At 39.0% G+C, this 21,245-nt stretch overlaps 1 long non-coding RNA gene across 2 annotated transcripts in view; it reads right to left on the reverse strand.

Annotated features, from left to right (window-relative positions):
- Positions 1 to 4,871: 4,871 nt before the first annotated feature.
- LOC125486487 overlaps positions 4,872 to 21,245 on the reverse strand; it is a 42,979-nt gene continuing 26,605 nt past the window's right edge. The window contains exons 4-5 of one of the 2 annotated variants that reach the window (XR_007265151.1): positions 9,041 to 9,160; positions 4,872 to 6,052 (exon numbers count right to left, since the gene is read on the reverse strand). This is a non-coding gene — a long non-coding RNA (uncharacterized LOC125486487). The remainder of the gene's footprint in view (positions 6,053 to 9,040; positions 9,161 to 21,245) is intronic. The other variant, XR_007265152.1, reaches the window with a different exon arrangement.

Genomic DNA, 21,245 nt, shown 5'->3' on the forward strand with positions numbered 1-21,245 from the left:
AGCTTTACCTTCAATACATTCTGCAATCTTACAACTGGGTGATATATCACTTGAGCCTAATCACCTGAAAGTGATGAGGTAGTAATCCGTTTTGGGCAGGAAAATAAAATTGTCAAGACCATACTGGCTGACTGGTATGCACTTTGAACTGCGGAATAGCTGAGTATAGAAGTGCAGTACTAGAGTTCCTACCTCTTGGTCAGGTGATCGGGGTTTGAGTCTCACCTGCCCCAGACCTGCGAAGAGTTTAATTACAAATATTTACTGGTAAGATTGCCAATATTATCAGAGCTTTTGTGGTACCAGGTTAGTGTTCCTGCCTCTGGGCTAGGAGGCCTGCATTCAAGTTTGAACTGCTCTAGAGGTTTACCATAGCATGTCTGAACAGAAATATATATAAAAGAATGCGCAAAGTCACCCACTTGTTCTGTTCAACTGCTCAAAATAGGCTTTCACGTCAATCAAGCTATGTCCCTTTTTCATTGTCATTGGAATACCTGAGTTAAACATAGTTTTGGCCATGACAATTGTGTAAATGATTCTGAACAACAAGGAAATGTTCTCATTATTGTTTGGGCTTTTCTACTCGGGTAAATTCCCTCTTCTGATCCGAACAATCCTCCTTCGACTAAAATCTTATCAGCTTCTACCACCAGATGGCAATACCTGCTAACCATGACAATGGAGGGAAAGATTTTACAATGAAGTTTTTTCAGACAGTTTTGGGGGTGGGGCAGGAGAGTGCGAGTGAAGTTATTTTGGTGCACTCTTGGTTTTTTATATATCCCATATATGTATATATAATAAAATGTGCGAATATTCTGGTGTATGAAGGTGAAACCCTATATCTGGTTAAAAATGTCCCAGAGGGAGCTGACAGAGCAGCTGCTGAACCCCCGTAGGGGAAATTAGGATGAGGGAGCAGAATTTTAAAATAAGGCATTTCCCATTTAAGATGGAGGTGAGGAGGACGTTCCTCTTTCAAAGAGCCATTAGTGTTTTGGATTCTCTTCCTCCACAATCACTGGAGGCTGGATGATTGAATACGTTCCAAGCTGAGTTACACAGATTTTTGGTCAACAAAGGAGTTACGGTTTATGGGGGGGTCAGCCAAGAAAGTGAAGTTAAGACTATTGTGAGATCAGCCATGATCATGTTGAATAACAGAAAAGGCTCGAGGGGCCTGCCCCAGTTTCATATGTTTGTCTGTCTGTGGGCTAAAGGTGCAATAGAAGATGAAAATTGTAAGTGTATTGAGGCAAAAGGTATATCAGCAGATTGACGAGGTTGGAGCAAGTTGCTCACACATATTGAAGCAGCATGCATATTGAAGATCTATCTGTGTGATTAAGGCATAGCAGTACAAAAGTTATGCACAACGCAACAATGACAATAATTATAGAATTACTCAAGGTATCATATGCAATGAATGCATGTATAAATGAATAAAAAATATCAGTACAGTTACAGCAGTATAGTGAATATCTGGAAAGATGGAAAGAGGTGAAGAGATCATATTCCTAGAATATTGGGACCAGTTCTGAGCTGAGAATGGTTGACCACGATGAATGGATTCCATCTAAACAAACCCTAGAGAAGAAACCCTTTTTAGCTGTGGTATTAATGTTCTGGGGAAATTTTAAAATAATAGATAGGAAACAGAAAAATGCAATCAACTACATTGACATTTGCACTTACTGACCCAAAAGAATAAGAAGTGAGGAAGTTAAATATAAATTTTAAGAATTAGAAAAAGAAAGAGGAAGGAAGTAAAATAAGCAAAGATCAGAAATATCAAAAAACACAAGAAGAGAAAGGATAAAACAAGATTTCCAAAGGGAAAGTATGAGATGTATGTGCGTAAATGCAGAAAGTATTGTAAATCAAATTAGTAAGCTAGAAGCTCAAAAATGCTATTGTGTGTTCAGTATGATAGTCACAATAGAGATTACTTAGTGAAGAACAAGATTCAGAACTGAACAGGTTATAAAATATTAAATATTGGTGGAATAGAAGAAAAAGAGGAGGTGTGACAGTGTTAATCAAGATTACATTATAACATGGGGTGATTTAGAGGATGGAGTCAAAGCTGTATCTATTTGACTACAGATGAAGAATACAATGGAAATTCTTAATTCGTTGCATGTATATAGTAGACTGCTGAAGAGTATAAAGGTGGTGGAGAAAGGTGTACCGAGACAATTTGGAGAAAAATACTGCAACAGTAGGCATAAAATAATAGATGACATTAATTATCCAAAGGTAATTTGCTTAAGTATAATATAAATGATAGAGAAAGAGGACGGTTTCAGCAATGTTTTGAGTAGCGCTTTCTAGATTGTTATATTTTTAGTCTAACAAAGAAATAATCAGATTTGGATCTAGTTCTCAGAAATGTATTAGCATAAATGGGTATTTTAAGGATAGGGGATTGTCTGGTAAACAATGACTTTCATGTAATGTAGGTTTCTTATAAAAGCTGGAAAGGAGAGAGAGTAATCATGGATGAAGGTTTATTTTAACTAGAAAACAAAAGCCAATATCAAGTAAATAAAAAGGAAACTGGCACCATTAAATAGGAAAAAAACACTAGCAAACTGGAAATGATCAAAAAGGTGATGATCAGGATTAAGACTTCTGTGGATGACTAGAGAAATTAATATTAAAATGAGATTCTAGAAGGCAAATGATATATGACAAATCTAGCGTTTCGAACATGATAAAAATTAATCCAAATGAAGAAAATATATTGAATAAGCAAAAGATTAGAACAGTTTAAAGAAGATCTGATTAAAGATGGCAGGTAACCTAAATGAAAAGTAGTAAAGGCCGTATAACGTACAAAAATAAATTAAAGGATAGGGCCAATTAAAGTTGAAAGATTATTGAGCAAGGAAAGAATAGCAGACACACGAAAGGAGTACTTTGCAACAGCTTTCACTGAAGTGTGTGGTAAGGAAATGAAAGGAGACAGGACATAAAATTGAAGCACTTAGGTTGATATAGAAAAGAAAGTTGTAGTAAAATGGATATTTTTAAGAAAACCCTGGATCCCGATGAAGGAGTCAGAGAGAAAATGGTAGAGGATCTGCCACAATCCTTCAAACAGCCTCAGTTATGGGAATTGTCAAAAAAACTGAAGGCTTATCACTGTATAATTTCCCACCTTCCTTCTTCCAATAGACTTAATAAGTCTGATGCACAATGCAAGAGAAGGGGAATTCTCTTTGCATCTGGATTAACATCCTTCTTTCAACTAACATTACTAAAACAGTTCCTCTCATTTCTGCTTGTGGGGAATTTCTATCTGCAAACTGGCTGCCAACTTTCTCGACATTAAAACAGCAGCCACGCTTCAAAAATGTTGAATTAGCTGTCAGCATTTTGGGTGTATGTTAAGGATTTTAAGGATGTAAATGTAATATGTAGCTTTGTCACTCCATCCTTTTGTTCAAAAAGAGATTATTAGTTAACTACTGACTTAACAGTTTAAAAAGTGTAGTTGGGCAGCTATGCTACTGGATAAAATTGAGACTTAACTAAAAGGTCAGTTATGGACAATATGTATTCTCATATGGATTTAGAAAAGGTAAGGCATGCTTAATACAGTTATTAAGTTCTTTGCTGAAATAATGGAGTTCATTCATGAATGAAATGTAACAAATAATGTATATATAGATTTTAAAAGATATTTAATAAGGTGAAATGTGAAAAGGGCTTGTTAATCAACTTAAGACAAATTCGGAAGGGTGTGTGGTGTCGTGGTGAGGAAGTTGTTTAAGGTTCAGAGAGAATTAACTAATATTTTTCATACCAATGAGATGTAAAGTGTTCAGTGTTTGCGCCATTACTTTTCTCAATAAATGTAAAATGGAAGAAATGGCTTTTTGTGATTAAAAAGGTACAATATAAAAGTTTGCAGAAGGCACAGGAATAGGTAACATGGTTTACTGTGAAAAGAATGTAAATAATGGAGAATGGACATAAGCAATTTAATGAATGGAACAGATGTTAGTTGAAGTTTAATGAAGTGAAATGTGAGATGATACATTTTGAGTGGAAGAGTATGGTGAGAATGTATACAGTAAGTAATAAAACTTTAAAATGAGCAGAGATGTGGTATGGCTAAGTTCGAACATGAATCATTAGATGTGAGAGGACAAGTTGATAAAACTGTTTTTAAAAAGATCTTGGTAAAACCAAAGATTTACTACCAAAACTATATAAAATATAAAGCAACAGTTTAAAAATAATGAGCATATTTGTCCCAAATTGCATGCCCCTTTCTGTTTTCAGCTTTAGACAGGAATGAAATGAGTAGATTGAAAAGGTGGCATACCAAGCAGATGTACTCTGGGTGAAAGTTTATCGCAATGGTTTATTTAGAGAATGTAGATATGTTAGAGATGGGGCATCAGTTGCTGTTAGCGGTGGCATCAATAACACAGTGTATCTTGAGGAAAACAGGTTGTTATTGTGCCTACAAAGATCTAAGGGACCTTAACTTATAAGTAGCTCCCACCGATCTCACCCAGTTTTCTATGTGCTGTTATTGTTTCAAAACTGCCTTATTAATTGTAGGTGTTTGGAAACCACTTCCTTTGCATCCAATATGGAACACCGTTAAAAGGGTTGGGTTCAAGAAGCCCGCTCCCTGTGCTCCTTCTGAGAATGTTGTTGTGAAGAATAAATATAGTTAAAATTACAAATTTCTTAGGTTACAGCTTTGAATCCTTGAAGCAGAAATGAACAACTCCAAAGAAGGTATCAATTAAATATTTAGATCATAACCTCAAATCATTGTTAATAACATATTTCAGCAACACATTCGCGCAGCTGCTGTACATAGGGTTAAATAGCAAAATAAAACAAGACACTTAACACTTACTAAAGAAATATGTTCTTAGCGGGTTTTTAAGCATAAACGAAGGATTTATTCCCTTTGGTGTTGCGTCTAAACGACATAAAAAGTCGTGTTTCCGCGGCTGTGAGAAGAGTTTGGGGAAATCTGTACGGAGTGAAAACTTTAAGCTGGTGAAATTTCCATCTCGCTCTCGCAGTCTCGAAGAGGTAGATATCTCGGTGAATAATTCATTCCTGTCTGCTGGCAATCTCCTCTTACCCCTGAGGTCTGCAGCCGAGCGCAGACGTGCTGTCTAGTTTTGTTGAAGCTTTATCACTGGCAGGTTAATCGGGCCAGCCATTAGACAAAAGTGTGCACAGTGCTGGAGTGAGGAGAGTTTGTGTGTAATATTGTGTTGCCTTTGTTTCGGTGACCTGTCTGTAATGCTGTCGGTCATCTCTGCTCCAACACATTCAGCATGTGTAGCAAAGCCACGTAGTTATAATTTAAAAAGAAGTCATGTTGCATATTTATTCCACAGTCCCATCTGCACGGCGAATTTCTATTGGAAAAACCAACATACGCCTGCAAGTTGTGACACAGGAGTGTTCAATCTATAAAAGCCTTCCCTGTGTTTGTGTTTATTTGTACTTTGTCGTATAGCTATTTGAATGATTCCAGTCGGATAGGCAATACTGTATTAACGAACAGCTGCCAGTGTTAATGTGTAAGAAATCCTGCTTCGTATCACAATACTGTAACGCCAGTTCCAATTTACCACTGTAACTTGCTCCAATTTTTTAATTAGCTGACACTTTTACAAAAGCTTAGGGAACACTACACTGTCAAATCAGGTGTGGGAGAAAAACAAGATGCAAAATCCTATGGAGGCGAATTCCTATTTAATAGTGTAAATGATCATGCCAATTGTTTGAGTCCAATTGAGAGTTTAAGACAAGGTCCTCAAATAATAGTCTGCTTCAATTCTAAACCATTCTCTTAATATTTAATTGGCGGTTAAGACTGAGAATAAAACGAATCTTGTGTATATTAAGTATTAGCATCGTCAAATAACGGTCCAAATATTGTAAATACGAAGAGTGAATGTTATCACTTGAAACAGTAGTACAAAAGCAGAAAGTTGCGGATGCTGGAAATCTTGAAATAAAACCAGAAAATACTGGAAGTGCGCAGCTGTTCAAGCAGCTTCTGTAAAAAGAGAGAGACAAAAATAGTTAACGTCTCAGATTTGTGACCGTTCACTTTAAAGTAGATGTAATTCATCCTGAGGTGCAAAAAAAAGTTGTTGGTAAGTATGCACCAGATTTTCAAAATGTTTAAAAGGTATTGGGAATTGATGTCAATATAATTTTGAACTGTCCCAACTATCGGGGAGAGCTGCTTCTGATGAAGAATAATTGTACACGAAAAGATAGACTCTGACTTGATATTACTGGTACTTCCCTAAATTTAAATAAAACCATTTCACTTCTGCTAGACAATTCTTACACTAAAATGTGGCAGAACATTTCAGCCACTGTCTATATTGACCAGTTGAATGAGGGATTTTACAAAGCATCTCGTAATTACATAATTACACTGTAGACATAGTCCCAAGTTCTTGTAATCACTTTTTTTTTGCAAGATATTCTAAATTATACATTCTACTAGCCAGCAGATCACAACAAAATAGGAGTAAAGATCAAAGGTACACCGGAAGGAATCCTGGGATGAATTAACAATGGCATTTGAATTTATAACAGTGAAATACTGCCCCGTCAAACTAGAACTTCCAGTAGTTTTATACCAGTTCAGTAGCATTACCTTCATACAAACTGCAAATGAGTAAACTAAGAGGCAAGTTATTTAGAAAGTTCCAATGATTTTCTCTTTTGTTAACTGGTATTATGACTAATTGTTTCAAGGTTAGCTCACACAGAATAGAGGGAAGGCTAGCTACTTGAATACAGAACTGGCTCGAAGGTAGAAGACAGAGGATGGTGGTGAAAGGGTTCCTTCTCAGACTGGAGGCCTGTGACCAGTGATGTGCCGCAAGGATCAGTGCTGAGTCCACTGCTTTTCGTCATTTATATAAAAGTTTTGGATGTGAACATAGGAGGTATGGTTAGTAAGTTTGCAGATGACACCAAACTAGGAGGTGCAGTGGACAGTGAAGAAGATTAAGCTCAGCAGGTCTGGCAGTATGTGTGAAGAAAAAGCAGAGTTAATGTTTTGGACTCGGTGACCCTTCCTCACCTGAACCCGAAACGTTAACACTGATTTTTCTTCACACATGCTGCCAGACCTGCTGAGCTTTTCCAGCAACCTCTGTTTTTGTTTCTGATTTACAGCATCTGCAGTTCTTTGCATTTTTAGCAAAAAAGGTTACCTCAGAGAACAGTGGGATCTTGCTCAGTTAGCCCAATGGGCCAAGGAGTAACAGATTGAGTTTAATTTAGATAAATGTGAGGTGCTGCGTTTTGGAAAGGCAAATCAGAGCAGGATTCATACACTTATTGGTAAGGTCCTGGGGAGTGTTGCTGAACAAAGAGACCTTGGAGTACAGATTCATAGTTCCTTGAAAGTGGAGTCACAGGCAGATAGGGTGGTGAAGAAGGTGTTTGATATGCTTGCCTTTATTTGTCAGTGCATTGAGTATAGGGGGTTGGGAGATCATGTCGCAGCTGTTCAGGACATTGGTTAGACCACTATTAGAATTTTGCGTGCAATTCTGGTCTCCCTACTATAGGAAGGATGTTGTGAAATTTGAAAGGGTTTAGAAAGATTTACAAGGATGTTGCCAAGGTTGGAGGGTTTGGGCTATAGTAAGAGGTTGAATAAACCGGGGTTACTTACCTTGGACCGTCAGAGACCGAGGGGTGGCCTTATAGAGGTCCATAAAATCATGAGGGGCATGGGTAGGGTAAATAGACAAGGTCTTTTCCCTGCGGTGGGGGAGTCCAAAACTAGAGGGCATAAATTTAAGGTGAGAGGGGAAAGATTTAAAAGGGATCTAAGGGGCAACTTTTTCATGCAGAGGGTGGTGTGTGTCTGGAATGAGCTGCCAAAGGAAATGGTGGAGGCTGTTATAAGTATGATATTTAAAAGGCTTCTGGATGGGTATATGAAAAGGAAGGGTTTTGAGGGATATGGTCCAAATGCTGTCAAATATGATTAGATTTATTTAGGATATCTGATCAGCTTGGATGAGTTGGACTAAGGGTCTGTTTCCGTGCTGTGTATCTCTATGATTCTATAACTTTATGTTAAATGTCGGCATGTCAAATGTGCTTATTAAGGCTTTATGAATCAATCATCAGAAAATTCAATAGAATTGCCAAATAGAAACAAAAGATGAACTACTATCTCACATGCCAACTAGTGGGCAAAATTTTAATTACAATCTCACACTCACTTAAATTAAGTCTTAAACAGAATATGAATATCTGCAAGTGATGACAGGGAAACAAAATGCTACAGACAGAATTTATGTTCTTTCTCACCTCACACAATCAGTATACTTTGTATGAAAATAGGTTTGCCTTTTCTTATCCTTGGAAAGTGTGTGTTTTAGCTAAAAAGTCAGCAGCAAGCTTTTGTGAGTTTAGATTGAAATGTTATTTATTCTCTCACATTTTTCTTGAATTAACACATTTTACACACAGCTGCCCTCACAAGCATACGCTCACAACCCCACTAAGATTGAGTACTGATAGAGCCACTACACCTTTACAGATTACAGTTAACTCAGTCTCTGATTCATGATATCTGATCTCCCGTGTGGCATGCTTTCAGTTCCTTAAATCAATTCAATGCTTCAGAATTGAAGTAAGGGCCTTGTGAAGAAAATGGTTCACAGCAGGTTATGAGTTTTCTCATAGTCTCATATCTGGGAGGTGTACTTTAATTTGAAACAGGTTATGTACTTTGGTGCCTGATGTCTAGCACCTTGTATCCAATTCTGGTTCACAGATGACTGTCCTGATGGTTCTGATGGCTCTTGGATCTACTTGCAAACAGGTCTTAGCTGACCTTTCAAACAGAAAAAAGAAAACATGGCTATCTCGATATGGCTTATTACAATTTCAAGACATTTTACAAATGAGCTGTTTCCATATCCCAAGTTGTTGGATAACTCTGCTGGGGTTCACCCGAGATACATTGAGAAGTTTATAGTAACCATTCACTTCCACCTACCACAAATTAAGTTTCAATCTTCCCTCATGTCCAGTATGAAACATGGAGGCAGACAGTCTCGAAACTCCATAGTCTTTTGTATTTGTCCATCCTTAAATAATGTGTGAATTCTCTGGACGGCTGTAAATGTCCATATTTAATTAGATATTTACTTGAGAGCAAATACTGTTTATAGATTAAATGCCAACAATGACCTGATTTGGACAATCATCCCGCATCATGTTTGTGTCCAATTTCTAAAGTAGCGACTCAAAATTCATAACATGACATGATGCTGGGTAATGACAATACGTATTTATTGAAACCTGTTGTTGATATTGTTAATTAACCTGCTCCAATGTGTCTTGATACACCTCTAGATCAGGTGGGACTTGAATGCAGGTTTTGTCACTCACAGATAGGGACACAAGCCACAATTTAATTCTTTGAAATCTATTTTATAGTCCATCGCAACTGCATTTTCTTAGTGATAAAAACAATTAAAATGAATTATAGTGATTGTTGGATGTTACCATTTAATGTTCCAAAGTAACTGTTTATTTTCCTGAGGTGAGAATAGAGAATCAATGCAAAAGACTGATGATAGTCACTTCTGTCATAGGATCAGTCACCATGAAGATCATGTGGGTTTCCAACACTATTTTTATATTGTAAGTGCAATTATTCTGTGTGGTGTCTATTGTCAATTTGAAAACAGTGGGCTGAATTTTATGAGGGTGAGGTCACATCCCTGAGGTCAACAACAGGAAGCAAACCCATTTCAGCCAGTAGAAGGAACTGATGAGCCTTGTTGGTGTCTTCCCTATTAAAAATGGCAGCCAGCGTTCAGGAGTTGCTTTTCCTGAGTGCCAATCTGAGTGCCACCAGCTGAGCAGCTTCAGCTATGCCACAATAGGGTCACACGTGTGAGGTCATCAGGTTTCACTGCATTGTCTCCTCATACAGCATTGGACAGTCATTCCCACTGACAAAATGCCGAGAAAAGTGAAGGGGAAGAGGCCTTTAAATGCCACCTAACATCTTCAGTTGTGCTCCAAAGGGATGACCTATCTATCAGTTTTTCCACTGTTGGCAAAATGGGAGACTAGACAATTTTCCCGAGCATTCCTGTCTTCATGCTTATCCCTGAGGATTGGAAAATTCTGGCCAGGATGGCAGTTTGCTTTCCCAAAGGACATTGGTGAACCAGGCAGGTTTTTCCTGACAGTTGACAATGACTTCATGGTCATCTTTAGACTCTTAGTTCCAGGTTTATTTTTAATATATTGAATTCAATTTCCACCATCTGCCGAGGCAGTATTCAAACCTGGGTCCCCAGAACATTATCTGGCTCTCTGGATTAACAGATTCGTGATTAATACCACTAGGCCATTGTGTCCCCTTCCACTTCACCTGGTGATATTTAAATTCAAATAATAAAACCTGAAATATAGAGTTAGTCTCAGTAGTGGTGACTACGAGAACTATCACTAATTTCAGTAAAAACATACCTGAGTCACTAAGTCCTTTAGTGAAGGAAATCTGACAACCTTACCTGGTCTGGCTTACAAGTGACTCTAGACTCCAGACAGCAATGTGGTTAACTCTTAACTGCCCACTGAAATGGACCACTCATAGAACATAGAACATAGAACATAGAACAGTACAGCACTCTACAGGCCCTTCGGCCCATGATGTTGTGACGACCTATTATCCTTCTAAGATCAATCTATACTGCATACTCTACATTTTACTATCCTCCATGGGCCTATCCAAGAGTCGCTTAAAAGTCTCTAAAGTATCTGACTCCACTACCACTGCCGGCAGCGCATTCCACACGCCCACCACTCTCTGTGTGAAGAACCTACCTCTGACATCACCCCATGCCTTCCTCCAATCACCTTAAAATTATGCCCCCTCGTAATAGTTCAAGTTCAAGGCAATTAGAGTTGGGCAATAAATGCTAACTGCACCAGCAACACCCACATTCCACAAAAGAGTAAAATAGGTATTTATTACTAGTATTATAACAACGTGTGATGGAACTGGGAATTATGTTTGTTCTTTTAATTTGTTGAATTGCAATCCTGAAATATTAAATAAGTGATTGTGATACAGCAGTGCAAAAGCAGTGTATATATCAATGTCCATATTTGTGTCAATTTATCACTTATGAAAAACTAGACAGCTAGTGTGTGATGCAGAATGATGCCAATCTCATGGTTCAAACCTTATACTGGCTGTAATGGTGCACGGAGGCTCGCCTCCTTGCTTTGTCTCACACTTAATGGAATGATGCGCCTAAAACAATACATAACATTTTGTTTCTCACTAATGAAAAGAAATTCCTATATTCCTTTGAAGACATGGCCAAATACCTATCAAATGCAAGAGCACACATTTCCTCACTATCATAATCTGTTTTCACACTTATGATTAGCTACAATAAAGATGGTAAATTACAAGCCTAACTGTTCTGACCGCCATATATCTATGCAGACTAACAAAAAAGCCTACCAATTTTAAAGTCACTCAAATAATTTGCTTGGAAGAAATATCAGTCTTTTTACCCAGCATACTGCTTCGTATAAGCTGCAATGTTTAATATCCAGAATTATGTGTATCAAATTAAATACTTATATATTACAGCAGCATGATTAAAGTACCGATATAATTATCAGTTGTGACTTTGAAGAGCATCATTTAGTGTTTCTGTTTGTGGGCTTAAAACTTGGCTTCACCCTGAGAATTTTCCCTGAACCATTACTCTGTTAACTAAAGACAGACTCCACAATGTGAGCACATACAAAATTCCTGGCATGTCTCAGTGCAAGTGTCTCATGATTGTGTCTCGTTACAGTATAAAAAGATTTCTAAGTTCCTTAAATAATCGGAAAACAAGCTGTAGAATGATATTTTTCAAGTCATTTGGTGACAATTCTTAATCATAAATTCAGAAAAGAATGACATATGCAGAAGGATAGACAGTGAAATAGACTTATTTTTGGGACAATTATTTGATAGTGTCAAATTTTCTATCGATCATTGTTTCCAAATTTTGTTTAGTTTTTTTACAATTTATTTCCTCATGGCATCTAAATGACATTTGTTCCTCTCTACGCAAAAATAAGTTCAATTTTTGTAAGTTTCTCAGGTAAGCACAAAAGGGTGGTTTTAACCCTGCTCTGCATTCCACTCCTACCCATTAGCCAATGGGAGCTAGTTGCTAGTTTCAGCATGAATCAGATGGGCCTTATGCAGATAAGGCCTGTGAGTGAAACATTCCTTGGTCTCGTCCAACCGAGGTCAGAACATATTGTACACCTCAAGTTCAGTCGACTCTTGTCCTGAGTTAGAATTGTGTTGAAGACTTTAATTAATCACTTGTGTTTTTGTTTATGGTTAGAAAATTATAATAAGCATTTTAATTAATGACATCTGCATCATTTATGTAATTGTAGTTTGTAATGGAAAACAAAATAACGGGATCTTAAAGGTTTTTTTGGTAAAAATATTTCAGACGCAGTCAGTAAATCTAAAATTCTATTAATCTAAATTCTGTCCTCCCTTGCGTATTTTTTGCAACCGCAGATTTCCCTCCCTATTGCTCCACACCCCGTTGTTTTCTCAGCATCATTCTCCTTCTTTTTAAATCTTAAAATATATCTCTCCCTAAAGCTCTTGAATTGAACCCATTATCTCTTTCTCTTTTGTATCACTTTAGAGACAGTAGATTTGTAATTATGTTTCTGGATTAGTAATCCAGAGACCATTGTGAGCACTCACTCTGAGGACTGGACTTTAAGATTATGAAAGGGTTTGACATGGTAGATGAGTAAATGATTTTCCACTTGCAGAAATTAGTGGCTATAAGTACAAGATAGTGACTATTAAATTCAAAAGAGAAGTCCTTACTCAAGGAATATTTAGAATGTGAAACTAACCAGCAGCAAGATCAGTGGAGAAAAACAAGATTGATAGATCTAAGAGGAAATTATACAAACATATGAGAAATAGATAAAATTTTATATCGATAATGAATTAGCTGAAGAGGAATAGGAGGATGTTCATGTGGAACACAAACACCAGTAATAGGAGAGTTTCGCAATGGGCTAAAAATAATCATATTCACCAAATCACACCCTGAAGCCTATCTCCCAAACTCGTTCATCTCCATTCCTAGCTATGTCCTATCCCAAAGCAGGAAAAACTAGCCAGAAGTAGCAACACGGTGGTTTACAGTCAAGACAAAGTAGCCTGGGAGCCCTCAACATTAATTCTGATCTCCACAAAGTTGCACAGCATCAAAGTAGCCTGGAAGCCCTCAACATTAATTCTGACCTCCACAAAGTTGCACAGCATCTAGTCAAAGGCTCCTGCTGATCACAATTTACTGCACACCAACATCCAATGAACTGATCAAAGCTTTGCAGTCCTGTCATATCCGAACATGAATGGTGGTGGACAGCTAAATAACTAATAGGAGGTGGAGGCTTCACAAATATTTCCATCGCCTATAATGCGGAAGCTAAAATGTAAACACAAAAGACAATGCTGGAGCATTTGCATGCACTTTCAGCCAGAAGTGCCAAGTGAATTCTCAATCTCAGCTCCCCTAGAGGTCCCCAACATCACAGATGCCAGTCTTCAAACAATTTGATTCACTCCACATGATATCAAGAAATTGCTGAAGACAGTGGAAACTGCAAAGACTTTGGGCCCTAACATTCTGGCATTAATAACTGAAGATTTGTGCTCCGAAACTAGCTGCACTTCTGGTCAAGCTTTTTTAGTGCAGCTACAATACTGGCATCTATCCTGCAATGTGGAATATTTTCTGTGTCCTAAACACAAAGTTGGAAGAATACAACCCAGCTAATTACGGGGCCCATCAGTCGACTCTAGATCATCAAAGTGCTGGAAGGTGTCATCAACAGCGCTATCAAGCAGCACTTGTTTTTCAATAACCTGTTCAATGACATGTTTGGATTCTGCCAGGGCCACTCAGCTCATTACAGCCTTGGTTCAAACATCGGCAAAAGAGCTGAATTCCAGAAGTGAAGTGAAAGTGACAGCCCTTGAGATTAATGTAGCATTCAACCAAGTGCAGCATCAAGGAATCAATGAGAATTACAGCCAAATTCTCTGCTGGCTGAAGTCACACCTAACACAAATAAAGATGATCGTGTTAAAAGTCGATCATCTCAACACCAGGGCATCACTGCAGAACTTCCTCAGGGTAGTGTCTTAGGCCCAACTACCTTCAGCTGTGTCACCAATGACCTTTCCTCCCTCATTATGTCAGAGGTGGAAATGTTTGCTGATGATTGCATGATGTTTAGTATCATTTATAATTCGTCAGTCACTGAAGTAGGCCATGTCCATATGCAAAAAGATCCAGACAACATCCAGGCTTGGGCTAATAAATGGTGAGTAACATTTGTGCCTCACAAGTGTCAAACAATGACAATCTACAGCAAGAGAGAATCTAACCATCACCCCTTGATGTTCAATCGTATTACTGAATCACCCGCTATCAACATCCTGGATTTTTGGATTGAAATGTAATCATGTACAATTATCTGTCTTAGACTGCCATAGTCATATGTCCTCTACCATGATGCACACAGTCTGTAGGCAAACATCATGAGTTCACATCAATAAAATCCTTGCGTTAACACACCACCGTATTGTACACTTAAAACTTAAGTGTCAGAACAGGCACTGAGATGAGTGTTGAGATGACTGTAAGAAAGTATAGCTACTGACAGGGAGACATTAATACATGCTGAGCTGTAAGCTGCCAGTCAAGAGAAAAAATTGAAGATCAATGAAGCAAGCCACAGTTAAAAACACTTTTTACTAGAAAATGGTTGGATCCCTCCTCATACTAACTCTGTGCAAATGACAGGGTATTTCGTATTTCAAATGAAATATGAAGCAAAATTGAAAGTGCTTCCATGCACAATGGCAGAATTAAGCAATAGCTACAGATTTGTTGAGCAAACTTGAACAAGTACAAGTCACTACACTTCTATCGCTGGTGGGAAGAGAATGTTTATAAGAGATTTATACCCTACATCTCTTAAAGTAAAATAGTCAGAAATTTTAAAGCTCTGAAGGCACCCTTTCAGCCCTACGTGAATTCTATGTTTGAATGGTATGTGTTCAATGTTGGGGACCAAAGGGAATAAAAGCCAATAAATATGAATTATTGTTAACTCAGGTCAGCGAAACCTGTGAACCTATGCAACTAAAAGATGGGCTAATTAAACATAAAATCATCTGAGGCAAAATTGATCCTATTATGACAGTGTGACTGCTAAAAGATGAAAAGCTGACTCTCGAATAAGTTATAAACATGTATAGAGGATTTGAGCTTGTAAATTAGCAGCTACAGTGCAGACATAGGAGAACAGGCATTGTTTGATCACAACGTGGAGGAACAGCTCAGATCTGAGAACTATGTTGGTAAGTTGCTCAGACCTGTCAACTCTGTTGAAAAACAGTCTATATCTTACTCTTAGAAAAAACAGCCAAGTATCCACAGAAGAGCCAATGTGAAAATCAATCTTGAAGAACAGTTTGCAAATATTGTGGAGATCATCACATAGAACAAAAGAAAGCTCATATTATTAATACTCCAGAAGAGATGTGTAGTATTTAACAAGCCACATTGACTGACAAATAGACAAACAAATCACGCAAGACACAGAGGATCCATCTGCAGGAAAACAAACGAATCTTGAGGCTGAAGTCACAAAAATGAAAAGATTTTCTATGCCAGATGTAAGTAATGCACCTAGAGGAGAATTTAAAACTAATGCACCTGGAGAAGATTTTGAAACTAACGCATCTTCAGAAGTGATTTTGATCATTTCAACCAGATGTTGGAGAGAAAGCTGAAAACACACATATGTGCCATCATAAGGTCCAAATATTTTAACTATCATGTGTCCCATACATGTAAATAGACTAAAGTAAGACGAGCTGAACTAACAAATAGTTGCTGACACGTGAGAACAGTAGTGTATATATTTGTAACTGGAGTAACTAAAAATGTACATGTGCATGCTTTCTTCCCCCTCTTTTTGTGCCAAAAGGGTTGGTTGATAGATTGATTGATTTATTGTCACGTGTACTCAATTACAATAAAAAGCTTTGTTTACAAACAGTACCGGCAGATCATAGCAAGATCAGAGATTGTAAAAAGACTTAGGGGTATACAGGTTACATTGCACAGGGCATGCGCTAGGCAAGATCAATGTTAGTAAGATCAGCATTATTTGAGGCTAGAGAGCCCATTCATCAGTCAGATAACAAGTGGGAAGAAGCTGCTCCTGAACCTGCTGGTGCATGTGTTCAGGCTTCTGTATCTTCTGCCTGACGAAAGAGGTTGTAGGAGATCATTACTGGGGTGCAATGGGTCTTTGATGATGTTGACAGCCTTTCCGCTGCAGCGAGCCATGTAAATGGAGTCCATGGATGGAAGGTTAGCTTCTGTGATGGTCTGGGCTGTGCACACAACCTTCTGTAAATTTCTTACGGTCCTGGGCAGAGCAGTTGCCATATCAGGCCATTATGCACCCAGACATTATGTTTTCAATGGTGCATCTATAGAAGTTGGTAAGGGTCCTTATGGAAATGCCAAATTTCCTGAGCGACCTGAGGAAGAAGAGGCATTATTGTGCCTTCTTGACTGTCGCATCTACGTGGGAAATCCATGACATGTGTTGGTTATTGTCACTCCAAGAAATTTGATGCACCCCACCCTCTCAACTTCAGTTCTGTGATGTAGATGGGGGCATGTTCTCCTCCTTTCTTTCTGAAGTCAATGATCACTTCTTTAGTTTTGCCAATATTGAGAGAGAGGTTGTTCTCATTGTACCACGTCACCAAGTCCTCTATCTCCCTTTTGTATTTTGACTTGGCATTGTTAGATATCCATTCTACTGCAGTGGTGTCATCAGCAAACTTGTAGATGGTGTTCATTTGGAATGTGACAACACAGTTGTGGGTGTACAAGAAGTATAGTAGGGGGCTAAGGACACATCTTTGGGGCGCTCCAGTGATGAGTGTTATTGCAGAGAAGGTGCAGTTACCTATCTTCACTGATTGTGGTCTGTGGGTCAGAAAGCTGACGATCCAGTTGCAGAGATCAGAGGAGAGACCAAGGTCATGATGTTTTGAGATCAGTCTGAGGGGCTAATGGTGTTGAAGGCAGAATGGTGTTGAGCAAAAGGGGGTGTTTGGAATAAAATGGAGCCATGTACAAATATTTGTGCTAGTTGCCACAGTCATTAACCTTTACCACAAGGCACATATCCTGTTGGCAGACATCTTGAGGTCACATCAATAAAGTTTTGTGTTAATACATTCAAAAAACTGGGGGTTATCATTGACCAGAAACTGTATTGGACCACACATATAGATACTGTAGCAGCAAGAACAGGTCAAAGCCTAGGAATTCTTCACTGAGTAACTCACCACCTGTCTTCCCAAAGCCTGTCCACCATCTATAATTCCATTTACAAGTGCAATTGAATACTCTTCACTTGCCTGGATGGGTGCAGCTCCAGCAACATTCAAGAACCTTTATACCATTCAAGCCAAAGCAGCCTGCTTGACTGGCACCCCATCCACCAACTTCAACATTCACTCCCCTCACCATCAACGAACAGTGACAGGACTTTATACCATCTACAAGATGCACTGCAGTAACTCACTAAGGTTCCCTTGACAGTATCTTCCAAGCCCACAACCTCTATCATAGAATCCCTACAGTGTGGAAACAGGCCCTGCAGTCCACACCGACTCTCGCAGCATCCCACCCAGACCCATCCCCCTATAACCCACCTAAGTTATGCATTCCTGTACACTATGATCAATTTAGCATGGCCAATCCATCTAGCCTGCACATCTTTGGACTGTGGGAGGAAACCGGAGCACCCAGAGGAAACCAACACAGCGACGGGGAGAATGTGCAAACTCCACACAGACAGTCGCCAAAGGGTGGAATTGAACCTGGGTCCCTGGAATTGTGAGGCAGCAGTGCTAACCACTGAGCCAAGGTGCTGCCCCAAATCATCTAGAAGAACAAGGGAAGCATAGGAAAACCACCACCTGCAAGTTTCCCCTCCAAGGCGCACACCATCCTGACTTGGGATTGTATCACTGTTACTGAGTCAAAATCCTGGAACTCACTCCCTAACAGCTCTGTGGATGTTCCTACAGTTCAAGAAGACAGCTCATCACCACCTTCTCCTGAGCAATTAGAGAGGGGCATTAAATTCTGACCAAGCCAATGTTGGGCATGTCTCGTGAATAAACTGATTAAAGCACCACTGCTGATTGAGCTGACCACACAGAACGTGAGGTAGGTTGGAAAACCTATTATGAACTCATCCTCACTAATCTACCATTTCTGCATGATGGTATTGGAAGAATTGGCCACTGCGCAAAGTTTGAGAAAACCTAGTTCTGTCTTCAAACTAACGATATCATCCAAACTGTTGTTTCTCTTTACACCATGCTAAATAGAATATACTCAGAACAGATCTAATGGCTCAGAACTGGACAACAAAGATGTGCTGTGGACCATCAGCAGCAGAACCATAATCAATCGCAATCTTTAATCCTATGGCCCAGCGTATCCTTTACATTAATATTACTATTAAGCCAGGTTCAATGAGGATTATAGGAAAGAATGCCAGGAGCAGCACCAGGCATTCCTAGAAATGATATGCAAATCTGGTAAAGTTACAGTGCAGGTCTGCACAGTAAACAGTGGAAGTAGCATGCCAAACACTGAGCTAAGTAATCTGACAGCCAATGGATCAGACTAATGTTCTGCAGTCCTGTTTCATCCAGTTGTGGTCAATTAAACAACCAGTAAAAGGAGGTAGCTCTAAAAGCATCCCCGATCTCAATAATAGCTGACCCCATCACATTAGTACAAAAAAACAAGTCTGAGCCATTTTAAAAATCTAAAACCAGAAATGCTGAGTGAATGATCCATCCCATGGTCTCCCTGAGTTTTCCTCATCAAAGGTGACAGTCTTCTGACAATTTGACTCATTTCATGTGGTATCAAGAAATGGTTGGGTATTGATCACTGCAAAGGCCATGGACCCTCACGTCAACGCAGCTGTGATACTGAACATTTATGGCCCAGAGTTAACTGCACCCTTAACCAAAATGGTCTAGTACACATACAACGTAGGCATCCACATCCAATCGAGAAAAAGCAGGACAAATCTAATCAGACCAATCAGAGAGACCTGACCATTTCCCCTTGTCATTCAATAATATGACCTTCACTGAATTCCCCCAGCATCAAAATCTTGGGAGTAGTCATTAACCAGAAGACTAGTTAAACCAGTTATGTAAATAGTATGGCTACAAAAGCAGGTTGGGAAGTCTGTAATTCTGAGACAACTAACTCACTTCCTGGATCTGCAAAGTGTGGCCACCATCTACTACTAGGCACAAGTCAGGAGTGTGATGGAATACTTTCCACGTGTTCCAACAAATCTCAAGACACTTGACACAACCAAGACAAATCAGCCTATTTGATCATTATCCTATCCACTGCTTAAGTGTGCACTGCCTCATCACTGACACACATTGGCAGCAGTGTGTGCCATCTGCAAATGCACTGTGCCAACTATTAAGGTGCCAAAAACAGCACATTCAATACCTGCAACCTGTATCAGTTAGGAGTACAATTGCAGGAGGTACATTGGAGCATCACCATGTAGGTTCTCTCCAAGCTATCCTGATATAAAACTATATTACTGTTCCTTCACTGTTGTTCGGTCAAAATCCTGGAACAATCTCTCTAACAATCCAGTGGGTGCACACAACGTGCACTGCAGTGTTTTAAGAAGGTAGTTCACTACACCTTTGCAAGTACAATTTGACATCAATGAACATTGCAGCTTCCACCACTGATCCTCAGTAGCAGCAGTGTGAGCTGTCTAAAGATGCACTGCAGAAATTCACCAAATCATCCTAGACAATACCTTCCAAATCCACAACAACTACTATCTAGAAGGAACAAGAAGTAGATCCATGAGAACACATCAACCTATATTGTCTTCTCCAAGCCACTCACCCTGACTTGGAGATATATTACCATTCTTTCACTGTTGTTGGATCAAAATCCTGGAACTCCCTCCCAAATAGCATTGTGGGTCTATCTACACCAAATGGAATGCAATGGTTCAAGACAGCTCATTACAACCTTCTCAAGGACAAATAAGGATGGGCAATAAATGTTGGCCAAACAGTGATGCCTACATTTCATGAATAGAAATGAATAGAAAAAAGAAAAATAAATTGAGATAGGAAATAAATGCTAGCACTGCTGAAGACATTCACATCTTGTGAACAAATCTAAAAAGCTTCCATCCGTGCTTGAAGATTCTATAATTCAGCTTAGCCACAGCTTGGTACTTTCTCTATTATCTTTTTGATAGCGGTACTTTGAAGTACAGACATATTCATGGCTAGTGCAATGATCTTCAGTGCCTGTTTCACCCAATATTTATTAATGGCATGTATCTCTTCACTGAGGAAATTAATTCACCCTACTCCCACATCATCAAGTCATTAATCTTCAGACTAAATTTTCTGGTCTGAAGTATGAGTTCAATGGTGGGAATGGAATGCAGCATCCCTCCTGTTCAGGGATGGGTCAGCTTTTCTTGCATGATTGTGTGGTTGTCTGCCATCACATATGAAAATGCAACAAGTCTTGTTTGTGGTATAGACAGAAAGTCAATGTCTGTGCCATTCACTTATGAGGTGGAATATCTTAGAGCTATAATTAAAGGGTACCCATTCATTCCCCGAAAGCCAGGAATAGCACTCAGACTCTCAGCTGAATGCAGCTGAACATTCTGGTCCATCCATTCATCCTCAAAGAGTATGTCTCCCTTGCCCAGACAATCAAAGATGTGCAGGTTAGGTGGATCGGCCAGGCTAAATTGCCCCATATTGTCCAGGGATGCGCAGGTTGGGTGGATTAGCCATGATAACTGCAAGGCCTTGGGGATAGGGTGGATGATTGGTCTGGGTGAGATGCTCTCTGGAGGGTCAGTATAGACTCGATGGGCCATATGTCCTCTATGTGCACTGTAAGGATTCTATGATTCTATGAATTAAAATATTATGAATGCTCACAGGCAAGATAATGTCACAAAACTATTGTCACTGTTCATTT

Source organism: Rhincodon typus, chromosome 29, assembly GCF_021869965.1.
Source record: "Rhincodon typus isolate 14 chromosome 29, sRhiTyp1.1, whole genome shotgun sequence".
Taxonomy (NCBI): Eukaryota; Metazoa; Chordata; class Chondrichthyes; order Orectolobiformes; family Rhincodontidae; genus Rhincodon; species Rhincodon typus.